An 18,833-nucleotide genomic window follows, 5' to 3' on the forward strand; every position below is an offset into this window, starting at 1 on the left:
AATATTGGAATATTTGCCCAAGAAAGCTAAAACCCAAATTTTTTATAGAAAACCCCGACCCAACTTTTAAAAATGAAACACGAACTGAAGGTATAATGTAACAAACCCTGACCCAATGATTATAATTGAATCACGAACTGAAGGTTTAAAATAACAAATCCCGACCCAATGATTGTAATTGAATCACGAACCGAAGGTATAAAATAACAAATCCCGACCCAATGATTGTAATTGAATCACGAACCGAAGGTATAAAATAACAAATCCTGACCCAATGATTGTAATTGAATCACGAACCGAAGGTATAAAATTTGAACGCCACAAGGAAGAATCCTTGATAAGTTCACAGGTTCTCTGAAGAACCAATAGAAGAAAACAAACCTTACATTTTCGATTCAATGATACTACATTACAATGAGTGTAGGCTATTTATAACATTTTCAACCCTACACGCCCACTATAAGGAAAATGAAACTAACATACTTCGAAAATAAGAAAATAGATAAAAAAAAAAAAAAAAAGGGACTAAAAACATAGGAGCCTAAAATTTATCACTAATAATAGGCAAGTCAATCAGCCAATTAATTGGCATATAAATGGCAAGTCAATCAGGCAATTAATTGGTATGAAATAGGCAAGTCAATCAGTAAATTAATTGGTATGAAATTAGAAAGTAAACAGCTACCTTCTCCTTCTAATTCCACGCCCAATCAAGCCATAATTAGCAATTAATCCATGCTATTTCTAAGGAAATTACAGCCATTAATCCATGCCCAATTAAGCAAGATTAGCCCCATCAATAGCTTAGATTAAATTTATTTTGCCTTCATCTTCCTTTGGGCCAAGTTTAGAATGCCCGTTTTAGAATCACCCAAAATCTCTTGAATTAGCCCATTAAGTGCTTCTTTGATCTTGTTGAATCTTGCTTTAGTAATAGGCTCAACTGGAACATGCAATGAATCCTTTAATGATGCATGATGATTCTCATCATTCTCTCTTTCTTCAAAACGATTCGACCTCGAACCATCACCTTTTTCTCCTCGAAGTAGTAGTGGCACTCGAATATCAACTCCACCCTTTTTTTTTTCTTTTTTTCTTTTTTAACTTGGTTCACCAAACAAAACAAGAAAAAAGGAATACTTAACTCAAACGAAACAAGATAGGATGATAACAAGAACAGGGAATAATGAACACAAACAGAACAAGATAAGATGATAACAAGAAACAAAAGATAAAAAGATAGTAAACCTGATTTTAGAACCTAGCTCTGATACCAAATGATGCGAACATCAACTGACACGTTTTGAGACCGAACAAACAATATTAGAATATTTGCCAAAGAAAACTAAACTTCAGATTCTTTATAGAAAACCCCGACCCAACGTTTATAAATGAAACGCGAACCGATGGTATAGAGTAACAAACCCTGACCTAAATAATTGAATCACGAATCGAAGGTATAAAATTTGAATGCCGTAAGGAAGAATCTTTGATAAGTTCACAGGTTCACTGAAGAACCAATAGAAGAAAACAAACCTTACATTTTCGATTCTATGATACTTCATTACAATGAGTGCAAGCTATTTATAACATTTTTAGCCCTACACGCCCACTATAAGGAAGAGGAAACTAACATATTTCGAAAATAATAAAATAGATAAAAAAAGGACTAAAAACACAGGAGCCTAAAATTTAGCACTAATAATAGGCAAGTCAATCAACAAATGAATTGGTTTGAAATTAGAAAGTAATCAGCCACATTCTCCTTCTAGTTCCACGCCCAATCAAGCAATAATCCGCAATTAATCCACGCCATTTCTAAGGAAATTACAGCCATTAATCCATGCCCAATTAAGCAAGATCAGCCCCATCAATAGGTTGGATTAAATTTATTACGCCTTCATCTTCCTTCGGGCCAAGCTTGGAATGCCTCGTTTTAGAATCACCCCAAATCTCTTGAATCAGCCCATTAAGTGCTTCTTTGATCTTCTTGAATCTTGCTTTAGTAATAGGCTCAACTGGAACATGCAATGGATCCTTTAATGGTGCATGTTGATTCTCATCACAATGCCAAACATGCTTATTCAAATTTCCGTTCTTTGTGGCTGATTACCCTGGGACGTGATTTCCCGTTGCTCCTTGCCATATAGCATGGGACGTGATCCTCCAATACTACATGACAAGTACCGTGGAACGTGAACCCCCACTTAATTAGTCCAATTACTCCCTGTCAAATACCATGGGACGTGATCCTCCAATAATATTTGCCAGGTACCGTGGGACGTGAACCCCCACTTAATTAATCTAATTACTCCCTGTCAAAAATACCATGGGACGTGATCCCCCAATAATCTTTGCCAAGAATCGTGGGACGTGATCCCCCACTTACTTAAAGTTGTTTGTTCATGTTGTTCTTGTTTCATGCTCCATGCTCATACTCATTTACTATATTTTTACTTTCATGCCCATGCCTTAAACACATGCTTTCAATATAAACCATAAATAGATTAACACATCAATTAATCAAACAATATTTGTATAATTTAAATCTCAACCGCAGTAAGCAGTCAAATATTTAAATCACAATTCATATCACACTTCACATACACATTTCAATTTGCAATAATATCATTGGTATAATTTTCAATATACTCGAAACTACTCAAATCATCAAAAACATATAGTTTTAATATATCATCGGTTCGGGAAGAAAAGCACATATTATTTGCATTTCTATAAATTACATAAAAATAGTTTTTTTCTCAGTTAGTAGAATACTCACAGTGACGGCTTGGACAATTTGCTCTCAATGAACCCCTAAGCTCAACCCGCAATGTATCACTAAAAATATAACACATTGCACCTCATTTAGCATTTTAAACTAAAAACACTCTAATTAGCACTTGAATCGCTCAAGAACTACACCGTTGGAATACCCATAAAATTTTAATGGTTCCAAACACCTACCCATTAACAATTATCACTAACCCAACTACAATAACATTAACCCATAAGAAAATCTTAGGGTTAATTTCACAAAATACCATTTAAACTAAATACCCATAATCTAGGGTTTGAAGAAACTTACCCAAAGCTCACCCAAACACTACCTGGAGTTTGGGGAATTTTTGTAATCTCCAAATAGCACAAAACCTAGAGAACAATCACGATTAAACTCACATTTTACAAGATTTAACCAAAATCTCTAAAATACGAGTTTAACGATTTACCTCAAAACGATCGGTCAAAACGTAGATCCTCATATACGATCACGTTTATGAAGTTAGATTTGAGGTATGGGGCTTAGGCTTTCGTAGATCTAGGGTTTTACATGAAAAACCCTAAGAGAAAATGAGAAAACCTTGAGAATTTTTTGGAACTCCTTGAAAAGGAGACTACTGCCTCTTTTATGAAAGAACCACGTGCATCATTTTTTTTTTTTTTTTTTTTTGAGAATTGAAGCACACAGACATGCGCCTCTCTTCTTAATTTTTATTTTATTTTTTTCTTTGCTTTTTCTTATTTCATTTCTATTTTCTGTTCTTTTCTATTTTATTTTCTTTGGACTTTAAAAATATTCTCTTGCATTTTTAATAACAATAAATTAACTTAACCAATTATTTACTTTAATTATTAAATAATGTCCCGGACATTACATCCCTCCCCTCTTATAAGAAATTCATCCTCGAAATTTGGACATTAAACCTCTTTATGCACATGCAAACATGCATTTTCATCATAAATTTAATACACAATCGGTATCAATCAAAGGATCATACCTGGGTTCACTCGAACAAGTGGGGATACTTCTCCTGCATCTATTGTTCAAGCTCCTAAGAGGTTTCCTCAACATTACGATTCTGTCATAAAACTTTCACAAGAGGGATGGACTTGTTTCTCAACTATTGTTTCTTGCGGTCTAGCACTTGCAAGGGCAACTCTTCATATGTTAGATTCGGCTGAAAATCAAGAGGCTCATGACTAATCACATGTGATGGATCGTGAACACATTTTTGTAGCTGAGAGACGTGAAAAACGTCGTGATTGCTTGCCAAATTAGGAGGCATCTCGATCTTACGCTAAAGGGCTCACTTGCTTCACTACCTGGAATGGTCCAACATACCTTGGACTAAGTTTTCCTTTGTTACCAAAACGACATACGTTCCGCATTGGCGACAACTTGAGGTACACAAGGTCACCAACTGCAAATTCCAATTGGCGGCGATGCTTATCCGCATAGCTTTTCTGTCGACTTTGAGCTATGAGCATTCGCTTCTGGATAAGTGAAATCTTTTCATTCGTTTCATGTACCAATGATAGCCCTAACAGCTATCTCTCACCAACTTCATCCCAATACAACGATGATCGGCACTTGCACCCATATAGTGCTTCGTACGGTGCCATGCCATTAGTTTCCTGAAAACTATTATTATAGGAAAATTCAAATAGAGGCAAGTATCATATCCAGCTTCCCTTGAAATCCAACACACTCAACCTAAGCATATCCTCAAGTGTCTGAATGGTTCTGTTGGATTGGCCATCGTTTTGCAGATGTTAATCGGTACTAAAATTCAACTTTGTGCCCATAGCGCACTATAACCTTCACCAAAATCTCAAAGTGAACCGTGGATCATGGTCCGACACAATGGAGATAGGCACTCCATGTAATCTAACAATTTCCTGCATGTACAACTCTGCTAACTTGTCCATTGAATCAGAGATCTTGATGGGGAGGAAATGAGCACACTTTGTCAACCTGTCAACCACAACCCATATGGCATCTTGTCCCCTTTTTTCTTTTGGAAGACCAAAGACAAAATCCAGAGCAATTTGTTCCCATTTCCACATAGGCACTTCAAGCAGCTTAAGTAGCCCAGCAGGCTTCTGATGTTCAGCTTTCACAAGCTGGCAAGAAGGACACTATGCAACATACTTAGCAATATCCCTCTTCATGCCACACCACCAAAATCTCTTCCTCAAATCTTGATACATCTTGTTGTGGCCTAGGTTAACAGTATACCGTGTTTGATGAGTTTCATCAAGAATGCCTCTTCTCAACTCAGCATCATTAGAAATGATTGTTCTCCCATTGCTAGTCTTCAATGCTCCACCTTAATTGAGATAGAATCCAGATGCTTCTCCATGTCTAGCCCTATCCTTAAGATCATCTTCTTTTGCACATTTGATTCTGTCTAAGCTTTGTGGCTCTACTACAATTGCTGCCATAATTGGAGGACCACCAGTCATCACTTTATTAATCTGGACAATGCAAAAATTGTGTGACAACTGGTCCATAAGCTCATCAAGATCTGTCTCATCATCACAAATTTTTTGACTCAATGCATCAGCTACTATATTGGCTTTTGCAAGATGATAAAACACCATGCCATCATAGTCTTTCGAACGCATCCCAATCCCTTCTTCGAGGAATTAGTATAAACAACATACCCAACAGATTCCATGGGTAGTGTTAACATAGGTGCAGTGACTAATCTATGCTTCAATTCTTGGAAATTGGCTTCACACTTGTCACTCCATATGAATGGAGCATTCTTCCTTGTGAGTGGCCCTGACAATGCAGAGAACCCCTCAATAAATCTCCTATAGTAACCTACCAAACCCAAGAAGCTAAAGATCCCCCGTACACTTGTTGGCCTTTCCCATTTAACCACAGCTTGCACCTTTGTAGGATCCACTGTAAGTCCATTCTTGTTCACTACATGACCTAAGAATGACACTTCTTCAAGCCAAAATTCACATTTCTTGAACTTAGCAAATAACTTCTTCTCTCCCAGCTTCTCCATTACTATCTTCAAATGCTCTTCGTGCTTAGCATAGTTAGTTGAGTAGACTAATATGTCATCAATGAAGACCACCACAAAAGAATCCAAGTATTCATGGAATACTCAGTCCATCAAATCCATGAACACTGACAGTGCATTTGTCAATCTGAAAGGCATAAAAAAAAATTCATAATGGCCATACCAAGTTCGGATTGTTGTCTCAGGAATGTTTTCATCCCGTACTTTTAATTCATGGTATCCCGAAAGAACGTCTATCTTTGAGAATACCGAAGCTCCCTTGAGCTAAACAAACAAATCGTCGATCCTTGGTAAGGGATACTTATTCTTGATAGTCACCATGTTCAACTTACGGTAATCTATGCACATCCGCATAGACCCATCCTTGTTCTTTACAAACAATACCGGCGCTCCCCATGGCGATACACTTGGGTGAATGAAGCCCTGGTCAAGCAATTCTTGAAGTTGTTCCTTCAACTCTCTCAACTTTGTTGAAGCCATACGATAGGGTGCCTTGTTGATAGGCTGAGTCCCCGGTACTAAGTCAATGGAGAACTCAACTTCTCGATTAGGAGGCAATCCCGTGATTTCAGAGAAAACATCCGGATAGTGGCATACTACCAGAATGTTTTCCAACTTTTACTTCTGGCTTTGCTTGAATATAAACCAAATAAGCATGTGCTCCCTCTCTGGCACTCTTGACTGCTTGAACGGCAAAGAGAAGTGGTGGAGTAGCCCGAACATTAGTCTCGCAAAACTTAAACTCTTCTATACCCTGAGGGCGGAATGTTACTTCCTTTGCATCACAATCTATATTGGCCTTATGAGAATGACATTGAAGCCCAACATGCTAAATATAGCTGGCTTTGTTGGTAAGGTTCTCCCTTCTATCACAATAGGACAATTGTCCACACTTGTCTTACAAACAACAACGTCACCAACTGGAGTGGCCACACGTATTTTCTAATTTAAGGGCTCAGTGTTCAACTTACACAGCTTCACATACATCGATGAGATAAAGGAGTGCGTAGCACCTGAATCAAACAACACGCAAGCAACCCTATCAAACAATGGAACAATACCTATGACGACGTCGGTAGCATTGTCCTCTGCTAGAACATTCTCTGGAGTGAGTGCATACACCCTTGCTGGTGCAGTCTGTCTAGGCTGATTAATGCTTGCCTATGACCCCTGTCCTCTACTTGCACTTGTTTGAAGACATTCTCTAGCAAAGTGGCTAGTTCTGCCACACTTGAAACATACACCTGTTCCAATTCTGCATTCTCCAACATGTGGCTTCCCACACTTGTTGTATCGTCGGGGATTGATACTACCCTGACTAGCTGAAGTACTCCTTCCTCCATAAGGCTCAGCACTACTACTCTTAGCATGCCTCTTGGATGGTGGTGATGGAGGAAATGTTCCTGAAGACATCGACCACTTCGTATTCATATAATCAACAGTCGTAGTTTTGATCCCCTTCTCAATCATGGTAGCAACATGCACCATCTCAGCATAGTCTAACACCTTGAGAAAAATGATCCTCTCAAGAATCTGCGGCAACAAGCCATCACGGAATCTCTCAGGCTTTGTCTTTTCATTGGGGTTAAGGTGTGGAGCATACCTCGACAATTTTTGGAATTCAGCTGAGTATTGCTCAATTGACATTGTCCCCTGTTTTAAATCCTGGAAGTCTCGCACACACTGTTACCTCTGTGCCTAAGGGAAGAAACGATCATTAAACTCCATCTTGAATCACTCCCATGTGATTGGAGCTTCAAATCTCAATTCTTCAGTGAGGAGTGCCTTCTTGGATGTCCACTAGTGTCGGGCTTCGCCATTCAATTCCAACCTAACATAGTTGACCCTTTGGTCATTAGTGCAACTAAGTGCATTGGCAAGGTCCTAAAAAGGAGTAATCTAGTCATCAATTGCCATTGGCCCCTCACTTCAATCAAACACGGGTGAATTGTGCTTGAAGAAAGTGACCGATGAGCAACCAACGGTCTCAGTGCACTCCACTTGTCTAGGAATGGCGGCCATTAAGGCTGCCCAGAATTGCTCCAAATCAGGTACGTGTGGAGGAGGAGGTGGAGCTGGTGGTGGTGGAAGTGGAGGCGTATCACCAACACTTCCATTCACAGATTACTCTTCCTCAGTGTAGTGTGCAGTTCTCAATCATTTAGGCAGCACAACTTTGTCTGCACAGAGAGATACCATATAAACAACGCTACACAAAACAAATGCATCATCATATACATGCAATACACACAAAATTTTCCATTAAAATTTTCTCTCATCTGTGTTGAAGCTTTTAAGTTCCTACGTCTCCTTTGTTATCCATAGGCTTTGACACAACCCTAAATTTTTACTTATTCGCTTTCTTAACCAACCCTAGAGCTAATTGCTCTGATACCATTTGTTGTGACAACCCTTTTTTTATTATTTTTTATTAATTTTTTTTACAATATACAAAAATAGATGAGTCATCACAGTGGCACGCTATTTGTCGCTCAGCCAACATATGACACATATCCCATGAAATGTACCTGAAAATCAGAGTTACATCTAAGCAGCACAAAAATGCATAGTTAATAATCGCATTAACAGCGAAAAAGCACTTCCATAATATCATCAGTTAACTACACAAAAGAGCCATCATGAGTCTATCTGTTTAAGGCTTAACATTAATTACATCATATAACAAAAGAATGACATATAGAAAAGAATAGGTGACACACTTCACAAGCCATAAACAAAATACTCAAAAGTGCGAACACCCATAGTCTAACCCATCACAATTGTCGCATCAGGCTTAATTAGTACTAGTTTATTTTTAAACACATTCAAGTAAGTGTTTCTATTTTGTAGTTTATTTTAAAATAGCATTGTTTTTCTCCTATTCTTCATAAAGTTCATTCCTAGAATTGGTAATTTTATTTTTCATTGAGCAATATTGTTTTTGTAATCTAATTCCCAACAAGTGGTATCAGAGCCAGGTTTAAAGAAAACATGGTGAAGAAAGTAGTGCATAGAAATCTGTTTGGCTGTTTTTCTTTTTTGAAAATAGTATTTTTTTTTTCTATGGATCCCCAAACACCGTAAAATTGTTCCAAGACCTGTAAGATGTGCTTTAACATGTTAGGATCTATATTGAAAAATTTCAAATCGTTTGGAGGTTGTTTACTATTTTAATTATTATTTGCATTTGAAACATCTGTTGCTGTATTTTACAACAAGCGTGTTGACGATTACGATTTTTATGGATGTTTTTAAACAAGTCCTAAAATTTTTTTGGGATTTTTTGTTTTTTGCATGGAAAAGTTGTTATTGACGCAATGGTTTGAACGGATTCAAGTTTTGATGAGAATCAAAAGAGATATGATCCATTCTTCATTCGTCGAGAGATCTGGAACTTTCTGAATTCCAGCAGTAGGTGCTGTAATTTTAATTTTTGAGGATGTTTTTGAAAAAGTCCTAAAATTTTTTTGGGACTTTTTTCTGCATGGAAAACTTGTGATTGACGCAATGATTCAAACAGATTCAAGTTTCGATGAGAATCGAAAGAGATATGATCCGTTCTTCGTTTGTCAATGAATCTGGAACTTTCTGAATTCCAGCAGTAGCTGCTATAATTTTGATTTTTGAAGATGTTTTTAAACAAGTCCTAAAATTTTTTTGGGATTGTTTTCTACATGGAAAAATCGTAATTGACGCAATGGTTCAAACGGGTTGAAGTTTTGATGAGAATCGAAAGAGATATGATCTGTTCGTCATTTGTCAATGAATCTGGATTTTTCTGAATTCCAACAGCAACAATTTTATTTCAAATTTTTAAGCATGAATGGTGATTGCTTAAAAACAAAATTGAAGAGAGACAATTGATTTCATATGTAAAAAGGTTGGTTAACACATTGGAAAAGCCGAAACGGTGTTTGAAATTTTTCTCGATACGTTTCATGATGTTTTCTAATACAAACCACGTCTAGAATTTTGAATTTCGTGTACATGTTAAGAACTTGTATATTTTCTTGTCGATGCATAATCACTTAAATAAATTTCTTTAATTATGGAATATGTTATATAAGGTATAGAACTTATTATTGATCAAAAGAAAATAAGGCTACAAGTTGCTTGGATATGTTTTTTTAGAAGTTCTTGGAATTAGATTTCAAGTTCTTGAGATAAAACTCACTAAGTTTTGCAATGAGTCGATATTTCATTTTTCTACCATACAATTACAACAACAGCTAATCTCATCAAAACATTTCTCTTTCTAAAATGTTTTGTAGCTGATAAGGTAAACACTTGCATCATATAAGCACATAAAATCATTTATATACACATATATCATGTGACTCAGCTATACTCGTATACAAGCTTTTCAATCCTTTTGTAACGTCCAAGATGTTAATTAAGTGTTAAAAACTTGAATTAGAGTAATTAAGTGATTAATTAGGTAAAATAAGGAATAAAAACACTTAGGAAACATTTGGAATTGAGTTTCAGAATTGTGCGTCCGGACGGACCAATTCTGTGTTCGAACGAGTCATGTAGTAGAATCGTGTCCTCTAATGTGTCCAGACGGCTTGCAGATGGGTTAGGCAATAGGTTCACTTTTCGGCACGTGTTCGGACGAGCAAATCTTGTATCTAGATGAGCTTGGCCGAAAGTTTCATTTTTAGTGCGTGCTGAACAGCCTACTAACATGTATGGACAGGCCTCGGCAGAAATTGCTAGAAGTTAATTTTCAACTCATTTCTTTTCCATTTCTCTTCGTCGTATCTTGAGGCTCATGCAGATATCTTCACCAAAGCTCATGAGAGTGCTTCTTTCCATCATCTTTTGTCCAAGATGTATGTTATTGATATTCACCATCCATCTTGAAGGGGAGTATTAGAGACTAGATGTACAAAGAAGTTGTAACCTGAGCTGTACATAACAACAGTTTTTGTACAACTGTATTATTGAGAGTTATAGTTAGTTAGAAAATAGTTAGAAGGTAGTTAAGCACGTGTGCTTATTATTCAGTATACAGCTTTTCTCTTATGTAATTTTCACTTAATCAATAAAAGAATCAATTCTTTTCTTCATTTCCTTTCTCTTCAATTCTCTTGATCACTTTGCTTTACATTTTAGTAAAGTTGTTATTTTACGTCGAAACAAACAGAGCATTAATCTGGTGTTACGCGACGCATACACGAACATTTACTGATCCATAATTAATTTAATTTTAATCAGTGCTCTTGTTCTCGCATTTGTGCACAAGCTAACTGGAGCTTCTCTCACTTTACTTGTTGTTGGGAAATAATCCTGATTCTGCCCAATGGGCCAGAATCTCGGCCCATTAGGACCAACGGCAAGTTGCCGAAACTATCATGCCCAAAGTCGGTATTTTGCCGATGCTACATATAAGTCAAGGATGGTTAAAAACCGATCCTATTGCGACCATGAAGGATATCCCACGATCTGCACAATAGCTATTATTACAGAAGGTGCCCCCACAATCTAGAGCCGGTTGAGAACCGACTCCACAATAATCGTGGAGCATGAACCCCGACTCCACGATTTCAAGCTAGTTCAAGACCGACTAGGTAACGATTGTGGAGCACATACCCCAATCCCACGATCCGAGCAGTCGACAAGAGCGCCGAACTGACACGTGGTCCAATGGAAAAACCGGACCGCTCTCAACCTTCCATATATAAATACTTCACAACTAGACATGTATTTTTTAGATTGCTCATGGTGAAACAAGAGTGATATACACTTGAGATAATACTAACAAAAGCATCGGAGTGGGATTGTCAGGCTCCCCCGACGCAGCTTTTTCTTTTGCAGGATAGTGTCAGGGGCGGATGCAAGGGAGGGCGAGCAGGGGCGCCGGCCCCTGCATCTTATTTTTTTTAAAAAAAAATTGTATGTCTAATTTAGGTCCATTAGCACTCTCACCCCTACAAATTTAAGCCCAATCAACTGGCCTAACCCTTAAAAAAATTAAGTATTTGGGCTGATCTCTCACAAATCAAACACAAGTTACCCAAGTATCCAACCAAACTTTTTTACCTAGCTACAACCGTATAATATTCTAATTTTTACACCAATCTGAAGAGTGAAGACCGAAGTAAATAATGAAAGTTATGAAACAAACCTAATTCTTTTCATAATCTTCTTTCTGTAAGCCTTTGCTGCTACCGTTGGGCTGAAAATTGAAGAAAATCGCTCAAGAAATTGGTTGTTCCGCAGCTCCGCTCTTCTTCTTTGCCTATTGGTATCGCCAAGCCTGGGCAAACTGTGGTGACTACGGTGAGTAAAGTCTTTGAGTTTATGGAGATGGAGATGGAAATACAGAAAAAAATAATGGAGTCATAATGATACTGTCATAGAGAGTCGTGTTGTTTGCTTCTTCTTTTTTCTTTTTTCTTTTTTCTTTTTTTCTGTTGAAAAGGTGCTGTATTAGCGTATTGTTGTGCTGCCGCTGCCTGTGCAAACTCTTGGTTAATGTTAAAAAATTATATTTTTCATTTATCATGTGTATCGGCAGTCAGACTCATCATAGAGTCTATGAGTCTGGAGATAAGAGTGGTAGAATACTGAATATATAAGTCATCTTTTGTCTTGTTCACTTGTCAATTTGTAAGATGTGTCATTGACTCATTGTGTCAAATATATAAAATATTAAAACTTATCTTTTTGTTTAACATGATTACCCATACGGCCATACCCCACTCATCATACATCAATTAATTTTTTTTTTCTTTTCTTTTTGTGAGATTACAATTTACAAATATATAAATGTGTGTGATTTTGTTTAATGGGTAATTATTTATGTTTAATTACATATGTGATTTTTTTATTTTTTATTTTGTAGCCTTGTCTGTGTGTTGTAGATGTAGAGATTTAGTGATTATTATTTGAATAATCTTAATGCTGTCCACTTGTGGTGTGTCATAAATTTAGAAATTTTTTTATGCTAACAATTTTTTGGATTATTTATTTTACATTTATGTGATTAGAAATAAATTTATTAACTATTATTTTTTATTATGATTGTTTTCTTATTCAGACCAGAACAACATTGGCATCTTTGGAGAAGGTTTTCTTCATACTTTGGGATTTAGCTAGTGTCAATAAATTTCAGTAGATTTTTGCCACTTTCAGGTACGTTATTTGTTATTTGTTATTGTTTGGTCCTTTTATTAAGCTATTTTTTAAAAATTGGTTAGATTAATATTGATCATTATATTGTAATAATTTAATTATAATATCATTGGAATATGTGTCATAAGTCATGAGTTTTTTTTAGTGTAAAAACACTTAAAACTAATAGATAAATAAATTTTTAGGTTTCCGAAAAATCTTAGATTACATCATGAGCAAGCTAAAAAGAATTGATGCATTTTTTAAGAAAAAAGATGCAGATTCCAATTCTAAAATGTCTTTTTCCACATCTAATTCTCAAGCTTCAGCTCCTGAGCAACGCCCTTCTAAGATGCTAAGAATTGAATCTCAAATTGAGTCAGTTGACATTTCTGCTATACAACATGATCCAGGGTTACGTCCTCAAATATCGGAATATCCAGTTAATCAACAGGATGAAATTAGATGTGCTTATCTTAAAGACAGTCCATATAGATTCATTCCTTCTAACAGTTATGGATATCCATTTTCGGGAATTGGAAAAAATCGTCGGAGATTTCAATCATCTTGGTACAAGATGTTTAATTAGTTAGAATACTCTCCTACAAAAGATGTTGCTTATTGTTTGCCCTGCTATCTTTTCGGTAAGAAGCCAACGGGACGACCCAGAGCTAATGCATTTACTATTGAAGGATTTCGTAATTGGAAAAAGGTTAATGATGGTATAAAGTGTACTTTTTTGGTCCATATGGGAAAGGATCCATGTTCACCTCTTAATAATGTTGTTAAGTGTTGTGATACTTTGAAGAATCAATCTCAACATATTGAAAATATGATTGATAAGCAAACTTCGGAACAAAAATTGAACAATCGATTGTGATTGAAGACTTCAATCGATTGTATTCGTTATTTAACATCCCAAGGATGTGCTCTTAGAGGTCATGATGAGGGTCCAGATTCAAAAAATCGTGGCAATTTCCTTGAGTTGATAGAACTTGTATCCATGTACAATGAGAAAGTTGCTAAGGTTGTCTTAGAAAATGCTCCACAAAATGCTAAATATACTTCACATCATATCCAAAAAGATATTTTACATGTCTTGGCAAAGAGGGTACGAAATGCAATTCGTGAAGAAACTGGTGATTCAAAATTTTGTATTATTGTTGATGAAGCACAAGATGAGTCCAAGAAAGAACAAATGGCTATTGTTTTAAGATTTGTTGACAAAGATGGTTTTATACAAGAACTTTTCTTTGATGTTGTCCATGTTAAAGATACATTGGCATCGACTTTAAAGAATGAAATATCTATTGTTCTTTCTCAACACTGTTGAAAAATTAAATGGACTTCTAAATTTAGCAGTGTGTGTGAACAGTGTGCAACAAAATATTAAATGCGGAATTTAAAAGAGACAAATATTTTGTTGACGAAGTGGAAACTCAGTTAAGAGAAAAACCACTCCGGGGCAGTCAAACCCAGGAATTCCACTATTCAGAAGACATAGCTAGATGCAAGACAGTAACACTCACATGTACCGATGCAGTGGTCGTACCTTGATCTCTGACGTGTAACCCAACACGAACGCTTCCCAACTAGGTTCTCCTACCTGAAGGGGTCTTCAATGGAACTCCTTTACCTTAGGGCCAACCCCTAAGATAGACTTCACAGCTGATCAAATCACACACTTAGCAAGGCTTTAGAGGAAATATCACGTCTCTAAGCTGTAGAGAATTCACCACCGAATTTTATATTGAAAGCATGCTTCAAGCCTCTTATTTATAGGCTTTGGAAATCCAAAATTGATTCAAAAACGGATTCTGGGGCACGCGTGTCCGAACGAGAGCCAGGGCCATCTAGACGGGTCAAGTTTTTCTTGTCCAGAAAGTAATTCTGGAATTTTCTGAAGGGCCGTCCGGACGGGCAAATCTTTTCGTCCGAACGGAGGGACGCTTCTAGGGTCCGTCCAAACGCTCAAATTATAGCATTTTTTTCTAAGCTTTCCAATGAAGCCGATTTCGTCTCAATCCGATATTTGAGTAAAAAGTTATGATCAAAATACCCGAGGGTGTCCGGACGGCTTGACTGAGCGTCCGGACGGTTGAACTTGGTATGCACGTTCTTGCCTTATAGGGGACATCGTCCGGACGGGATCACACATCGTCCGGACGGTAACAACCGTCTTCCCATAACTGTGTCTTGAGGCAGAAACCCTAATGCTTGTCAAGCCCTGAATGGCGTCCGGACGGTATAACCACGTCGTCCGGACGGATGCACTGAAACATTGGGATTTTCTCGAACTCTGAAGAGCGTCCGGACGATTTGTCATTACGTCCGGACGGATGTAATCTTGAACTGTTCGAAGCTTCTAGACACTGATGGGCGTCCAGACGGAAAGATCTCGTCGTCCAGACGGATGTTGCTGACTGATGAGCGTCCGGACGAAATACCACGTCGTCCGAACGGCTGACAGGGAACCGAAATAAATCCTTGAAAACTTCTCAGAATCTTCTCGAAGAACATAGCTAAAGAGTAGACTCTGGATAAAGCAGTATCCCTGTGAAAGCAGCAACATTACATAGAAGTGATTTTGTCCAACAGAATGTAGCCAACACAAAAACTAACAACTGTCTTGATATTCAAAATATTCATGGACAAGGGTATGATGGTGCTAGTAATATGCATGGTGAATGGAAAGGATTACAAGCATTATTTCTTAATGATTGTCCTTGTGCATACTATGTTCATTGTTTCGCTCATCGATTACAATTAGCATTAGTTGCTGCATCTAGAGAGGTAGTTTCTGTTCATGAGTTCTTCTCAAATTTGAATTTCACTATCAATGTTGTTGGTGCTTCATGTAAACGTCATGATAAACTACAAGCTACTCAAGCAGCATAAATTGCACATTTGTTAGCTTTTGATGAACTTGAAACTGGAAAATGAGCTAACCAAATTGGCACTTTGAAACGAGCTGGTGATACTCGTTGGATTTCTCATTTTCAATCTATTTGTAGCCTAGTAAGGCTGTTTAATGCTACTTGTTCAGTGCTTGAAAATATTATAAATGAAGGATCCACTTACTCTCAACATGGCGATGCTAATGCTGCTTATAAAATGATTACTTCATTTCAATTCATATTCATTTTACATTTGATGAAGGATATCATGGGTATCACTGATGGCCTTTGTCAACATTTCCAACAAAAATCTCAAGATATCTTGATGTTATGCAATTGGTTGATAATACAAAAAAACTTATCCAAAAGTTGAGAGATGAAGATTGGGATAGATTGCTTGAGGAAGTAGTATCTTTCTGCAAGAAATTTGAAATCGACATTCCAGATTTGGGTGCTCGTTATGTTCAACGAGGAGGTCATCACCAATGAGATCACATCACAATGGAGCATCATTATCATTTTGATATATTCAATGCTACCATAGACTTTCAGTTGCAAGAGCTCGATAATAGGTTTAGTGAAGAGGCAATGGAACTCTTGACACTTAGTTCAGCTTTGGATCCAAATGATTCCTATAAGTCCTTTAACATTGATGATATATGTAGGGTTGTAGAGAAATATTATCCTCTTGATTTTTCAGAGCAAGAGAAAATTAATCTAAGATTTCAATTGAAACATTTTCAACTTGATATGCTTAATGATCTGAAATTAAAAAATTTGTCTTCCATTGCAGAATTATGTCGAGGATTGATAGAGACAGAAAAATCAGATAGATATCATCTAATTGACAAATTGATTCGTCTTGTTTTGACTCTTCCAGTGTCTACAACAACTACCGAACGAGCATTTTCAGCTATGAAAGTTATTAAAACAAGACTTCGTAACAAAATGGACGATGAGTTTCTTGCAAATAGTTTAGTTGTCTATATTGAGAGGGAAATTTCTAAGAGCTTTTATTCAGATTTGATACTTGATGATTTTGTTTCTTTGAGATCGCGTAGGATGCAATTTTAGACACTTTGTATTTTTGTTTAATTCTGTACTATTGCCTACATCACAACTTATTAATATATTAATTATGACATATTTATGAAGTCTGATAGATATACTTTTGTGATTCACATACTGTATTATTATTCTTATTTTGAATTGTGTTCACCATAATTTTATATATAATATAAATGAAGTATATAATGAGAATAAAAATTTATTTTATTATTCGAATTTTGCCCCCACTAGGATAAATTCCTGGCTCCGCCTCTGGATAGTGTAGACGCTTTCTGAGGGTTCAGCAACTACCATACCAGAATATGTTCTAACACTTGTATTTGTTCTTTCGAATTTAAAGGTATATTATTAGTGCCGGACATGCAAAGGGCTTTGATCAAAAAAACAAAAAGGGCTTTCCCGAAGAAAAGATAAAAGATGTATAAGACGACCCAAGTCCCAAGTGCGTTCCTCCTTTATCCACAATTTAAGATCTCAATATAATTTAATTTAAAGGATAAAATGAGTAACATGGCCGACCATTACCAACTCTAAAGAAGACAAATTGAGGTCTGCTCCACTTGGGTGTCTAGATTAATACGTTATTCGATTCAATTAGTTTACTGATATCGGCTGGGCTTAGGCCTGTATATATAGAAGCACTATATACCAAAGCCCAGATTTAGCTATCTTTAAATTGATTTGAGCCTCAAGAAGTGAACCACTTTCAATATTTATTCATGCAATTCACAAGTTTCATCACAGTAAACCCATATATATAATTAAACTGTTGTAAAATAATATAGAAATTACACCGAAAATATGAAGGCAAAATAAAATTGGGACTTTGAGGTTTGATCACAATGACAATATCTTTATAACGTATTTTGATTTATTTTTAAGTGGTAAGGGAATTGACAAAATAGTTCTCATGATAAAATAAAACCCAAATGTTAAAAAAAAATATAGGAGACAAGAACAAAGCTATTTTGTAGTGTGTCTGCATGCATACGTTTATTTATATTCACATTTATAAAAAGCTATTCATCTATATCTATATCTATATCTATATATATATATATATATATATATATATATATATATATATATTTATATTGGGATCGAGTAGAATAAGTTGTGCCAGAGAAAATTAAGTAATGATTTTCTTTCATTTGGTACAAAAGTTGCTATTTGATTACATGCACTAGTCTTGCGAGACATAGGATTCTTGATATGCTCAAAGAATCTGGGGAATGGGGATTATGTTCCTAGATTGAATGATTTTAAGATCCTCTTATGATTAGAAATATCCTATATTGAATCTTTGAGGTCCTTTTGAGGGGTTTAATTAAGAAGCATGATTTTGGAGGTGTGATGGTTGTGGAATGATGGGTGTAGATTGATGCATGAATGGGTGCAGAGCACCTGCAGCAGAAGGTGTCATGTAAAGTTATTTCTTCTCAGCCACTACTTATGCTTGATTAGGTGGTAGGCCCACTATATATGATTGTCTCTCATCTTTTTGCATAAGCAGCGGGTAATGGAATTTCATTTTGGCCGGCCGGGGCCACATCGATCGAACGATCCATCAATTATGGTAGATGAAGAAAAATGTCTTGGAAACCCATATATATTAATTAAGATCATCATTATCCCTTGAAATTACCTTCGTTTCTTGGTGAATATTATCACACGGACATCATTCACAAAGGGGGCAGACCATGATTAATTAGTCTGCATTTAATTATGGTTATGGTAGACACGGTGATTCATCGAGTTGGGTGCACCAATATCCCACGTACACACGTGACTTTGTGTGCGTGCGGTTTGCACATGCACTGTTTCATCGTCAGAACAAGGTTAAGCCATGCATGACTATATATATATATATATATATATATATATATATACATATCGACGTGTAAATGTTGAACAAACAATGTACATA

The 18,833-nt window shown here is 36.4% G+C and overlaps 1 pseudogene; it reads left to right on the plus strand.

Moving 5' to 3' along the window:
- The first annotated feature begins 13,236 nt into the window (after nt 1-13,236).
- Nucleotides 13,237-16,912, plus strand: LOC133853889 (uncharacterized; annotated as a pseudogene).
- Nucleotides 16,913-18,833: the final 1,921 nt, after the last annotated feature.

This window comes from Alnus glutinosa, chromosome 13 (genome assembly GCF_958979055.1).
Source record: "Alnus glutinosa chromosome 13, dhAlnGlut1.1, whole genome shotgun sequence".
Taxonomy (NCBI): Eukaryota; Viridiplantae; Streptophyta; class Magnoliopsida; order Fagales; family Betulaceae; genus Alnus; species Alnus glutinosa.